At 42.3% G+C, this 12,299-nt stretch overlaps 1 protein-coding gene across 2 annotated transcripts in view; it reads left to right on the forward strand.

The window, feature by feature from the left end:
• Positions 1–12,299, forward strand: part of THADA (THADA armadillo repeat containing) — a 301,092-nt gene that overhangs the window by 214,385 nt on the left and 74,408 nt on the right. The window lies entirely within an intron of this gene.

The following is a 12,299-nucleotide window of genomic DNA, read 5'->3' on the forward strand; positions in this document are numbered from 1 at the left end:
CCCTTTTTTACGGTTAGTCCGATGGGATTTGCTGGGGATTGCTTTCTTAGCAGTTCTGGAGGAGCTGCTCTCAAGGCCCCCCCGGTGCCTGCAGGAGGGGCCTTGCTGCGGTTGCAGCTCAGCTGGGCCGATGTCCTGACTCGCTTTTGGGATTTGGAAACAACTTGCTGAGCTATAAGTGCATTAGCTGGGAGTGCACACCCCGTGGAGTTGCGGGATTTTTCTTTCCCAAGGTGCACTTTTTGCTTTAGCCCACCTCTTCCCCTGCACTGCCTCTCCAAAGCAGATCAAGATCTCCCGTACTGCTGCCCATGGTGTATGTGGGACGGTGGCATCTACCAGCTCCATGCCCTCACCTCCCTGCGACCTCCTGGCGGCCCTGGCTCAGGGTGATGGCGCGGGCACTGGTGCAGGCTGCGCCCTGAGCTGCTGCCCTACATCCCGCCTGTTGTGTAGGGGAGGAGGCTGCCGGGATGGCCTGGTGACCGCTCGTCTAAAGCCAGGGCTACATGTGGGACAGCAGGCCCAGACACCCTGTGCTCACAGGCCCGTCCTCTTATACCCTGTTTTGTTTATATCTCTGCAAAAGCGTGTTTCCAAATGATCCATTACAGTGTTGTGTGCTGCTGCCCAGAAAGCCAGAAGTCCTTGGACTGGGAAGATAAGTGTCTGCTTCTTGTGCTGTGCAATCAAGTGGTGACCTTTAAACCAGTGACTTACACTGTTGACTTAAGCAAAAGCTCTGTTGCTTTCATTTCAAAAGTCAGCGAAGCATGTGAAGCTGGCCAGACCATTCAGAAATTTCCTGATACCTCGCAATAAATCAATACAGTCTGCATAAAAATAAGACCTGTGGCCTGAGAAGGAGCTTCAAGGTCTCTGCTATCGCACGCTGGTTAGCTGGGACGCTTGCAGTCCTGTTGGCTGGGCAGTCTTTTGTACTTGCTTCAGTTTTGATCTGAAAGAAATTGCAGCAAAGCCACATTCACAGAAATGCAGGTAGTAGTATAGATCTTGGAAAGGGAATTGATTTTAGATGGCATGATCACTGTGGGGTTTTTCAATGTGCTGAGTCAGCAGTTCTGTTTCTTTTCATCCCTAGTCTTCTCCATTTCTCTGTTTGTTGTTGTCTGTGTGTGGTTGGTTGGTTGGTTGGTTCCTTGGTTTGTCTTTCTCAGGTGAAGAGAGTGGTGTAGCTCCAGTGTCCTTACTTTCTCTTGGCGTTCCATCTTGGTTCCTGACAGAAGTTCACAGAAAAATTAAACTTGATTCAGGACACATCTGCATGGATTGCTCAACATGGAAATAGTTCCCAGCGGTATGCCACAGAGCACAGGCATGCTGCTCTTCACTTGGTGCATCTTGGCCCTAGCTTAAGTGCAGTTTGCTTGACGATTTATCCCCAGTTCAGGTGTAGAAGCTCAAATTCATGGCATGTTCCACGTAGCCTGTTGAAATGACCACATCACTGGGGCAGTCAGCTCTAAAGTATATTTCAGATGCAGAATGCTGCAAACCAGAGCTTCAGTGGTTAATACATAAGAGGGTACAAGCCCTTTTTTGGAACATCATTTAAACATCTGGTGCAACTCTTCCAATACTTTGAAATGTAAATTGTCCCTCTGCCATTTTCAGCCCTCATCCCCTATCCCATCCCTTATTGCATTGCATGCCACCCATTAGGTCTTTCAACACATTTTGGAGTGTGCAGCTTGCATTTAAAAAAAAAGAAACCGTGTGCACCTGAAAGTCTCATTTTCAAAGAAGGCCCAAAATTTCATTGTTATGGTCAAGGTATGCTTGGTTTTCTTATGCCATTTTGCTAGAATAGTATTAAAGCTAAGGGACTCGTACTATGTGTTTTTAATCATTTGTCCTGTCTGTTCTTGCTGGCCTTGAGAGTGAACCTGGCTTGACAGAGTGGCTGTGTTCTGTCATGGGTCAGGTGGGACATTGCAGGTTTTGCCTGCTGAGCTCACAGAGCATGGCAGCACATTAGCTCTGGACACTGAAACCTCACGTCGTGATGCTTCGGCTTAGGCTCACATTCCTCAGTGCTTTAAGGCAAAGATACTGGGCTTTCCACCTTGTTCCATTTGCAGTGAAGTTAGATATTGCCTTTGGCTGATGATGAAGCTGTTTGGTGCCTGCCCAGGAATGGGCAGATGTGGCAGCTAGAGGCAGGACCATCCCCACAGGGTGGCCACAGCCAGCTCTGTAAGTGCTCATCTGCTGACATTATCGGAAGGTTGGAATGAAAACGATAGACTCGAGGTGGTGTAGCAGGCGGCCTCCACCAAAAGAGAGCAATTTCTTTTCCTGTCTGTCCTCTTCTGACACGTTTTTACTGACCTGGTTCAGATTGCTGATCCAGAGTCTTGCACCCTGCTGGCAGCTTGCATGATGAATCTGATGAGTTTCAGAGCTGGTGTAAAGGAGGAGGTAGAGCCTGGCATCTAGGAGAGGAGGCAGGAGTGTTGGGATGGAGAGCACAGAGCCTCCATACCAAGCTGCAAGATCGGCCTATCCATCTTATGTGGGTTTTGCCAAGTTTGGAGAAACACTGTTTCCCCTGAAGTTCTTTGGGAACTTCTAGGTATGCCAATTTTAGGACTTCTTTTATGTATCGGTGATGTAAGTGGTTCTCCCGGACACTGAGTATTTCTCATTGCATTTGGAAAGGTATCAACATTTAAAAGATGGCTCGGATCAAAAGTGGACTTCATTAACAGGAATGTATCCCGTAGCAGATCTTTGGACTTGTTTATGGGAAACTAAATAATGGCTGTGTGGCAAAGCTCGTCTTCAGAGAAGTTCTGAATGTGAAAGTAAGTGCTTGTTATCAACTGGCATTGTTTTAGCAGGTTGTGTATCTTTTGCTGAATGTAATGAAGAGCGTTGATTTGTATGTCTAACTTGTTTATTAAGAACATAATTTGGGGAGAAGAGAATGGAGAGATGAGATTCCTCCCCCAAGGTCTAGGGGACCTACTGCCTAAAAAGAAGTTGTTGGGTTTTTTCCCCTAAGCTTAGTCAAACAGACTCAAGCAATTAATTTCTCATTTCAAAGAGGTGAGATGGATATATTTTAATGGAGGATTTTGGGGTGACCCACTCCCCTTAGAATCAGCATTCCTTAGGAAAACAGGCAAAATTAACCCAAAAAATCTCTTTTCTGTTGATGAAGAAGGATAGATGACATCTGCTGAGCAATTTCTACTCCGCACACTGTTTGAGAAGGAAATGTTGGGTAATTTAAACCCCCCCCCCCTTTTTTTTTCCTGACATGGTTAATAATATAAACAGGGAGCCAGGTATGCAGAAATCTAAGTACAAGGGTCCTATATCAATGGCCTTATTACCTTATCTTTTCTGAGTGACATTCCCTTGAATACCTGGAATCATAATAGCTACTCAAGATAAGAAATGGAGGGAAATTCAATAACAGTAAGAGGCCTGGTAACTTATGAGATCTTGATTACCCTTTGACTGTGCGAGGATAAGATTCACTGTACTGCATGCAAAAGGAACTGAAAGCAGTATGGAAACCATTTTCTCATTGCAGAGAAGCACTAACAACTGGCTTTTGTGGTTGTTGAGACTTGCTTATATCCACATATATATGTGGAGCTTCTGACTTTCCCATGAATGACTTCTTTCAACCTTGATGGCCTGTGGATGGCAAGTATCTCTGGCTCCTGCAGTGATCTCAGAGCTCTCATGGGCTGGGCTGATGCATACAGAGCTCTGAATTTAGTCCTAAATACCATCAAATCTGGAAGTGGATGTCTATGTTTTAGTGAAATCTGTAATCCAATTGATGACAATGGGGGGTAGTTTGCTCTTCTAGTGGGTAAATGAGCACAAAGAAGGAATAAGAAAAGGAGCCTGCATGAAGTCATGCATTATTTTGGCTCTGAAAGGATTCAACAGGCAACTTCTCTCTGTGTTTACTATCAGGCCTTTCTTCCACAAGAACGACAGATTTTGCTGTATGTGAAAACCATCAAAAGGAAATGTGAGTATGCCAGACACTTAGGATGTGTCTGTAGGGCACTGCCTGTTCCATATCAGCCACCAGAAAAGGGAAATGACAGCCTCGACAGGCTTTGGAGACTCTATTGCATCAGCAGAATCTGAAAACAAATTTTGTTTTAAGTGAGCATGCCCCCTGTGCTGGTTTCTGCTATCCCAGTCTGGGGTTATGCTGTTTCCTCAGAGTATGGATAATGCTAGTAATTTCCATGTGGTTGACAATCCACAGTTTCTCATAGCAGAAAGGAAACCTTTATTCTGACTTCACCTTTCACTTATAAAACCTTACAAGCGAGCAGCTTCTCTGTCCTTTTAGATAGATCCAAGGCACAATCTCAAGGCGCGTCAAAGAAAAGCCACAGCATTCTTTCTGGGGCACCAGAGTCTTAGGTCAGTGTGTTCCTATCATGCTCCTGTACCTGCATGAGGGTAAATTGTTTCTTCATGTTGATTCCAACTTGGAGATGTGGCACAACATCATAAACAGAGAGACTCTGACAGAGTGTTTGCTATTGTGGCAATAAGGATGGAGAGTATGTTGTAAATCTTAGAAGATGAATTCAGTGTTAGCAAATGCTTTTTTAAAAGGTCAGATTAAATGAGGAATGCAGCCATTTGCCAATCCAAATGAACACCAGCTCTAAAAAGATAACTCTAAAAAGACTGCTAGATTTGTGCTCTGATGCGGACTCATCCCTTAGCCTTGTGATTTCAGAAGAAAAGCATGAGAGAGGGAAGGAGTATGTGAGCAATGTGAGGCTATGACCTTTGCTCTCAGCATCAGGCAATTTTATAGTGATTTGAACTGCCTGTGAAACTGCATCTGAAGTTATATTTTGTGCTGTTTTTTTGTTTTGTTTTGTTTTTGTGGGTTTTTTCCTGCATACACGGTTGAAATTCTAGGATGTACCAAGTAATGTCCAACAGACAGGCAAAGGCAAAAAATGGTACAAAAAAAATGGTGCAGCAAATTGTGTTGAGCTTTCCGGAGTAAAAGTTGCAGCATTTGCTTCAACTTAGTAGGTGTGGCTTAGAAGACTGTGGAAATGGTGCTGTGGAAGGGTCTACCTGGAAGCCATCTCCCCTAGGAGCACTTTGCAGCTCTAGGAAGTATCAACATATGCACCAAGTCACAGTCCTTACTGGCTACTTGTATGGTAACTTCTCAGTCATGGCCTAGAACCACTGATTGAGCACCTGGGGAAAGGACTTAGCTCTTGGAGCACAGGTGAAGGTAATTCAGCTGTGTGACCAGAAGGGGTGGAGCCTGGCTGCAACTCTCTTAGACCTCTTCTAAGGGCTGATCCCTACTGGGGAGGGATCTCTTCTTGGAGATCCCTCTTTTGTGGAGTTTCTTCTTGTGAGCTTGGATATTCAGAGACAGGTGAGTGCTTTTTTGTTGTTGTTGTTTCCATTTTTCCATTTGAGCCTGTCCCTTTGTTATTGTACTTCCTGTATCTCCATTTCACTGTATTGGTTTTTCTGATTGTTATAACACTGTATGTTCATCGTCACTTCAATACTAGTGAACAAAATGTGGGGGCCAGTGAACGATCCCCAAAATTCTATTTTTCAGCTTTCACAGATAAACAATCTAAAGAAATTGAAGGGATGGCACGCTTGAAATCTCCAGCTCTACTAAGAAAGATGATGGTAGTTCATTAAAAGTTTTCTCTCAATTTTCTTATTTAGTAGTGCATACTGGGTACACAGTGATACTGGGTGCATGTGTGGATTGGGAGTGGTATGAATGAAATAGGTTTTAGAAGTTCGGTACCTGGGGAGATGGTAAGACTTGGTGAGAATCAACCTTTATTGTTAAAGAAATTACAGAAATGCAACCTGGCTAATTGAGTTCAACCGCTGTTGTAAGACCTGTAATGAAGTACTTAGAAAGGGATTATTTCAAAGCACTCATAACTACCGGTTTTCTAAGAGGTTAACAGGAATACCAGAATACAACCAAGCAATACTAAGCTGCTGCTTCAGGGAGCAGTCACTTATGGATTAATATAGAGTAGGTGTTGCTACATTGGAGTGAGCAAATAAAATGTGATTTTTAAAAAATATTCACTGCTAATAAAAAACTTCAAAAATGGTCATTTTAAATGAGACTTGTAGTATTACTTCTTAAAATGTGTGCTACTAAAATATTTCAGAACACAGGAATATGTACATGTGTTTTACATGTTGAAAGACAGTATTGGGGGGAGGAGAGGGGGCTGTTCATGTCTCCTTGAGAAGCTCTTGCTGTTGCAGAGGTACAGCTGTTAGCAAAAGTATTACAGCCCCTACGAAAGGAGCACTGTAGGCAGTAAGATGGGCTTCTGCTCCTCGTTTACTTCACCTGAATTTGAAAGAGTTTTTGTCAGAGTACAGAATCAGGTGCAGGTTGTTCTGCTTACCCAGTTGCCCTAAAATAAGGGAACATTAGTTTCAGGTGAGGTGCTCCCTCTTCTCACGTTACTGACACAGAGGCTAGAATTTGGTATAAAAGCATGGCAAGGCATACTGAGAAAACAAGCAAAAATATCGACGAAATGACATTTTTTGTGCTCTGCTAATATAGGAAGTACAGGAAAAACCTGTTTGGATTCTTGTTTTTTGTTGGTTATTTTTTTAGCTTTTTTCTAAATGGTATCTTGTAACTAAAAACTAGTTAGAAAGAGTAATGGATCAGGCAGTGGGGATTTCACGGAGCTCACCAAGTGGATAGCATTATCCAGATGGAAAAGCAAGTGCTGAGTGTCTCAGAAAAGTGTATTTTCCGTAGCTCCATAACAAGTAGCAGAGAAGGAAAAACAGGGTGAGAATCAGCCAGTTAAGATTACAAAAACATTCAAAAAACAAGAATTATTTCATTATCGCACCAGTATTATGCAAATGAAGGAGGGCATCTTGTAAGTATAAACCACAGCACATGAGTAGGCTTGTTGCTTTGGTTGCATGGAAAGAAGTTAAGGAAACCATAAATACGATTGTATGCAAGTTCCCTTTCCCCTTTTGCAGCATCCAACATAAAATAATTCACAGCAGCATTTGATAGGCCAAAGCCCCTTAATGTAGTTAGCTTTTTAGGCAAGTGGCTGATCATTCTACCAACCGAGCAATGCCCAGGTGCTGAAGTGTTCCAGCTGATCTCCATCTTGCTTAATTGAGCCTGATCAAGTCCAGGTGTAAGCACTTAAGAAGAGTTTGCAGAGAGAGAGTAGTGTTAGTGAGCTGTAGGTGAAGCGAAGGTAAAATGCTTCTCAATCTTGGTTTGTTGTGTGAATCTTAGCTTAGTTCAGTGTTAAGTGCCAGCGAGCCTCAGGCAATTCTGTTGAAGCTTTCGGCTTTGTGTCAGTGGGGTTGGGAAGTCTGTGAGTCCTGTTTGGCTTCAGACCCCAGAGAGTGGGTGCCTATTATCCCCGGGGAGAGGCTTTTGGAGGTGCTGAGCTGGAAATATCGATTTACTCCCTCAAGCGGTTTCTCCTCAAGATATGTAAGTACGTGATTTCTTAATAGTACTTTTCTAAGGTACTTAATGCTTTCTGGAGAATGGGAATTATAACTTATGAACAATGCTTTGCAGTAGTTAGGATGGATGGACGGGCTGGGGAACACTGGTGCTTGTGACGATGCAATGCTCTTGTCTAGTTGTCAGTATTCCATAACATTAGTGCTGCATCTGGTCTTGGATGGGTGTCTGAGTTCTTCTGGTGTGGGAGGAAGAGAGCGAGTGAAGCTGTGACAGCAGGCCTTGGTTGACAAGGTGTTTTCCTTTGGCCTCAGGTCTTCCTTCTAATGGTGCTGTGCTCAATATGGCAGCTACACAGCTGGTGTCTGGGAAGGGCTTGGAAAAGTGTGGGAAAAAAAGTTTGTGTGGTAAATCTTGTGGCAATTGATAAATATAACTGCTTCTGTGAGGAAAAACTGCTTTAAAAGAGTTCTTCAGGGCAGAGCTTATTGCTGTACTGAGGCCCCAGGGGGCCAAGAGGGACCCAGCCTTCACAGTTGGCTCCAGACCTTCATGAAAGTTCAGCGCTCGTACTTCTCTTTTCTCCTTTCTTTAAATCTAACTTTTCTGAAATGAAATGGAATGTCTAGTTTTTTTTCCCTGCCTGGGTTGGAGGAACCTGTGTGGGTATTTCTGAAATTGAAAGATTCTGGAAGTCTTGGAGAAACTTGATCTGAGGTGGTGGGAAGTACTGTAATTGGTGTGTTCTTCTGGGTTTTCTTGTTTTGTCCTCTTTTACTGCTGCTGTTTTGAGTTTTGTCTCTGTTTTTTAAACAAACTTAAGAAAACTGAAAAACCTGAGTGAAGGCTGTGAACTTTGGGATGTTTGTCTGATGGGAGCTGATGATTCTTTACAGCTTCTCTCTTCTTACCTGCTGAAGTACGTGATGCCTTCTGTATTGTTCATGCTTTTTCACGATGCTGTTTGTACCTGTCACAGTGGATATTACCTTGTTAGAGAGTAATGTTAACCTTCTCTGACTGTGTTGGAGCTCATACTTTTTTCATGTTTCTGATCTTTTTGGATAACTTCTGAGTGTGAATGAGAGAAAAAGGAGCAACTTATAACTGAACATACGTGTTCCTTTAAATCATCCTGATCTCCACTAGTGCTTGCAGCAGCTTTTGGTAGGCCTGGGAAGAAATAACCTATTCTTTCAGGTACTATAGGGATTTAGCCACAAATGATGCTATTGTTCCCACTTCTTTTCCAAGCAGAACTGGCAGGGAAGCAGACAATAATATTAAGAAAGGTTGGTCTCCCAGTGGTAGTACAGCCTCCAGCTGCTGCCTTTTGTGCCCTGTCACCACCACCTCTACTGCTATGTAGTTTTCCTCCAAGTGCACAGCCTTCTGGTGTCCTTGGATCCCACATCCTAAGGGTGTCCCATGCTGGCTGATTTCCTTTGTTCACAAGGGATCAGTGTGTGTGGCTTTGGCATGTTATACTGCCAACTCTGATCCCAGCATGCTTATGGGGTTAGCCATCAGGAATATATTAATTGTAACTTTGAGTGGATGTTCAGTAACTTCAGTGGTCATTTCCATTCCATCACTGAATACACTGAACTGTGATCTTCATGTTTCAAATACGTAGTCTTCAGTGTACATCTACACACTGTGTACATCTACAGTGTACATGTGTTGTGTTAGAGGAGAACTCCTTTGATAACTGTGAATTGGCTAATGACTGTAGTAGATTCACAAGGTAGGTGCCTTGTATCTCTGTGCATGTTTTGGTTTTGTTGTGAATGATATTCTGATGGCTGAAAGGGCAAGGAAGGTACTGTTGTTTCTTGTTTTATTGTTGTTGTTGTTTTTTTTTTCCTTCCACTTTATCTTGATCTAAGATATGCATAAAAGAGCAACACCCATCTGCTGTATTTGTGGTGTGGTATTCTTAGCATTAATCTTATATTTTGCCTTCATGTATTCCCTTCTGGAAAACATGTGGCTCAGCGCTATTCACAGGAATGCTGGATTTCAGTACTGGGTGAGTTGCACCCTACTCCAACTTGTGCAAAGCTATTAATTGATCTTGTGACTGTAGAAATGAAAGAGTCTTTTGGCTGGGCTGGGGTGTGGTATGTGTGGCTATATGCATTCACACATGCATATGTGTTCTATATATTCCTAAAGTTTAAATATTTAAATATAGAAAAGATGCTAAAAGTACAGATTAAATCAACAGACATGTACTTAATGGCACTGTGAGAATCCTGCTGTACTTTTGGCTTCAATCTGAGGAAATACTCTGATTTATCCATGACATACAATGTATTCATAGAGGTAGAATTTACTATCAGGTTAATCTGATTGGTCCTTCGTTATGCTGCTTGATACTATTTGCACAACAGTGCCTTGTGTTAGACTGTTTCCTTAATTCTGCTGTCATCTGTTTCCTGCCAAATACTATGCGAAATGCATAGAAATAGAGCGTTTGACTTGTGCTGTGTAACAGTCTCTCATCATGCTGTGTGTATTGCTGACTGGTGGCAAGAGTACTTGACCATTGTATTCTATTCTGCTGAGAGTTTCCAGCAGATGCTAATGTACTGTTCAAGGTGAGCTTTTGTATCATATGCAGAAGAGGAGGAAAGAGGCTGTGCAGTTCCAAGACAGACCTTCCACACCTGAAAAAGTGTGTATGTGCATTCTATTTCCTGGGTTTTTATACATTAACATCATTTTGGAAGCATCAGGCATCTGATTCTATTCCATGGCATTATATCTGTTTGTCCACATGTCACTTGGAGTTCTGGAAGAAACTTATTTCTAGGCTAGTTTAACTTAGATGTGCTGCGCCCAAAGTGATTAACTTTTTGCCTCTTTATACTTGACCTGAGGTGCTGGGTTTTGCTTGCCATTGCCCAGCTCTCAAGGAATTGCTATTCTGACTTGTGTCTGCACACTTGGTGGTTTGATTGGGACTTCATTTCCTCAGTCAGCCCAGGAAACTGGGAACTACTGCTGTACCAGTGTGAAGGCTTCCTTGAAAAGAACACTTGTCTCTTGGGACAGTTTTCGGAGCAGGCTTTTTCTTTCTGTTAAACACTGGCTATGCTATTTCACTGTTTTCCAATGTCTGATAAAGAAATAAATAGAGAGGTTGGCTGTTGACTTACATATAGGCAAGCAGTGGTGGTTGATTTGGTTAATATTTTACCATTCTTGTATTGTCATTAAGATGAGCTGATCTTGACATAAGGCAGTCCCTAGATGCAATGGATTTTGCATCTGCTGGCAGGATTATGATATTCCCTTGTCAGTCTGCAGTGCTATACTGGAAACAAGGTTAGTTTAAGAAGGGATTATGCTCTTTCCTTTCCCTTCCCACCATCCAAAATGATGCATCTCTGGGACATGAGGATAATTAGTGTCTCTTACATATGTAATACTTTATGGTTGTGCTTGGTGTGTGGTTTAGCAATAATTATCAATTTGAGAGAGACCGAGTACTTGCATGTTATTATTGGTGCCAGCTCTAGTGAGGGGTTATTCAGTTAGCAAATCTCATGGGAGAGTAGTCTTTGACAGGATTTAGAGATGTTGGAAGCTAATAATACCATCATGCTTACCTCTTCACAGTTACTGGAAGATATAGGATCTTGCTTGTAAGAGGCAGCCTAGCTTTTTTGACTTGTGCACATCTGGTGTACAGGCATTTGACGTGTGAACATCTGCAGGCGGTGTGCCATTGATGGTCTGCATGATTTGCATTGGTCTGTGGGATGTTGTCTAGTCCAGTGAACTGAAGAAAAATCCTGTTTTATTGCTGGCATTTATATATCTGAAAACATTAGATGGCTTCTGGTGGCAATTAGCATATGCTTTTAGCTCTCATAAATGCATACATACTGTGCCTCAACACTGATCTGGTGCATCGGTGCATCAGAGCAGCTGCATCTCTTGGTGCATGGCTACAAAGCAGACTGTCTGAGACATGGCCTGCTTGAAGCGGGCACCCTTCTTAAAAGCAGTGGATGTAATTTAATGTGAGTGGTGAAATGATTGCTCACACTTTAACTTGCTGGCTTTGTCCATGCCAGTTCTGCTGGGAGAATATCTACGCTTTTTGAAAAAGTGTAGATATTCAGTGTCTAGGTTAGTGGTGTTAGAACTGGGATATTAATTCTGTGTCTCCAAAACCTTCCTGAAAATCTTTTAATGTTCTTGGGACTTATGGTGGAGATGAAGCTCTGGCTTGCATGTTAGGATGCATAGCCATTTTGACTGTCTGAAACAAAAGTGACTTGTTGAGTTCTTGATTTATTTATTTTTTTTTTAATTGACCACAGTGTTTAGTGACTGTAGATGTTTTCCTTCCCAATGACCTTGAGTCCCAGAAACTAAGCCTTCATAATTTTGATGATCTATTAATATTTATCCTCAAAATACATAAAAAGGAATTACGATCTTGGCATGGCAAATTAAAATAAATAGATAGGGGAAACTAGTATTTTTTAAACACTTGCATTATGTGTATAGCTTCACGAAGTGGACTTCCTTAGCATGGATTCATATTTTCTAACACTCCAGTGCCCCACTGATTTGTTCTTAAAATACTCTTGCACAGCAAGCTTAGTGCTTTGCAGACCACCCAGAACAATTGTACTTGAATGCCAGGCCACATCTAGGGACTGAGTATTTTCTCAAGAATCAAAGTATTTTATTTTCCTTGATTGTTTTTATTTTTTATTAAAGCGTATATTTTCAAAATGAGATCTTGAGGGATTAAAAAACAGAAGAACAACCATTCCCTTTG

This window comes from Lagopus muta, chromosome 2 (genome assembly GCF_023343835.1).
Source record: "Lagopus muta isolate bLagMut1 chromosome 2, bLagMut1 primary, whole genome shotgun sequence".
Lineage (NCBI taxonomy): Eukaryota > Metazoa > Chordata > Aves > Galliformes > Phasianidae > Lagopus > Lagopus muta.